The sequence below is a fragment of the Orycteropus afer genome, unplaced genomic scaffold (genome assembly GCF_000298275.1).
Source record: "Orycteropus afer afer isolate SDZICR_OR568_19922 unplaced genomic scaffold, OryAfe1.0 scaffold00322, whole genome shotgun sequence".
Lineage (NCBI taxonomy): Eukaryota > Metazoa > Chordata > Mammalia > Tubulidentata > Orycteropodidae > Orycteropus > Orycteropus afer.
In genome coordinates, this window is record NW_006921909.1 from 905873 (window position 1) to 907397 (window position 1525).

Here is a 1525-nt window from a genome sequence, read left to right on the forward strand (position 1 = left end):
TATCCAAGAACATGTACAGGGTTGGCAGACAATGGTCTTCTAAGTTTATGTGAATGATCAGAATTCCCAGGTGTATACTAGAGCTGACAAGGGGCAAAGTTGTGGTCACTGCTTGATCACAGCCAGCTACCCAGAGGGACCGAGTAGTTGAACCTACGGGCTTGTGACCATAGTCACAGGGGACATCAAGCTCAATTGGCATAACATACTATACATAACAATGTTCCACCTCCTACTTTGGCGAGTAGCGACTGGGATTTTAAAAGCTAGCAAGCTGCCATCCAGCAACGATGGGTCTCTCCTCATCCAGAGCAAAGAAGAATTAAGAAAACCAAAATCATGGAAATAATTAGTCCTAGCAACTGGTACACCATCCAATCTGCAGCCTATACAACTATTAAACCAGAAGAACTAGATGGTGCCCAGCTACCACTCTCATTCACTTGGAAGAGGATCTATGTAGGAGATCCTTCATAGAGAGGGAGAACAATGTGCAACAAAACTCGAAATCATTTGGAGAAAAAAAAAAAGTGGGGACCAGGTTTGCTGGTCTGATAGAGCCTGGTAGAACCACTGAGACTATGGCCCCTAGCTGCCCTTCAGGTCTGGAATTGAACCCACACCTATGGTTTCCAGCCAAACAAAATACAGGCACGTGAGTTAAACACTGATCTCAAGTAGATACACACCTTGGAGAGAACAATCATGGGAGAAGGAAGGGCTGCTTATGCACAGGGAGACAGCTCAAGGGGCAGGAGAGTATGGAGGGATGGACACTGGGAAGAGGTAACTATGGGGAGGAAGTGGGAGGGAAGCTGTTGCATTATGATAAACTATGGTCAATGACATAAGACAAAGTATATGTGAACTGCTGTATGGAAAGAGAATTTTCTCTGTAAATCTTCACCCAAATCACAAAAAAAAAAAAAAAAAAAGTCAAAATAATAGCTACCTTTAGAAAGGAAGAAGGAGTTAGTGATTAAATGAGGAGGCTTCTTGGGTGCTGGTAGTGATCCATTTCTACATCTTGGTGACAGTAATATACGCATGTTTACCTTATGATAATTCATTCAGCTGATACCTGTACTTTTCTGTATGCACATTATACCTCAAAGTTTAAATACAGAAAAAAGTTTCAACAGGCTCCCTTATCAAATAACAAGATCCACTTTAAAATTTATGAGAAGAGCTAGAATATCACACAGTAGTGTTACAGAGGACTTCAGAGCTATACTTTTTTAAAATGTGTGTCCAGGTCCTGTTTAGATATATGTAAATAAGACAATGGCATAGATTTCTGTTGTGTGAGCTACTGCACTAACCAAAAATGGCACGAATCTGTTATTCTCAGCAGAGAATTTTTTTAAAATATAAGAGATTTTAGATAGGTATAAGCTACACTGATGGTGTCTTTGATATGCCTGAAACACTCTTGAACACTACATTAAAATATAAATATATACATGAAGACCAAGACAACTCTTTAGCCACTCCTTCAGTTGAAATACCACAGATAATTTTTCGA

General features: G+C 40.0%; 1 protein-coding gene across 1 annotated transcript in view; it reads right to left on the reverse strand.

The window, feature by feature from the left end:
- Positions 1-1525, reverse strand: part of CEP128 (centrosomal protein 128) — a 641642-nt gene that overhangs the window by 590718 nt on the left and 49399 nt on the right. The gene's annotated exons all lie outside the window — the stretch shown is intronic.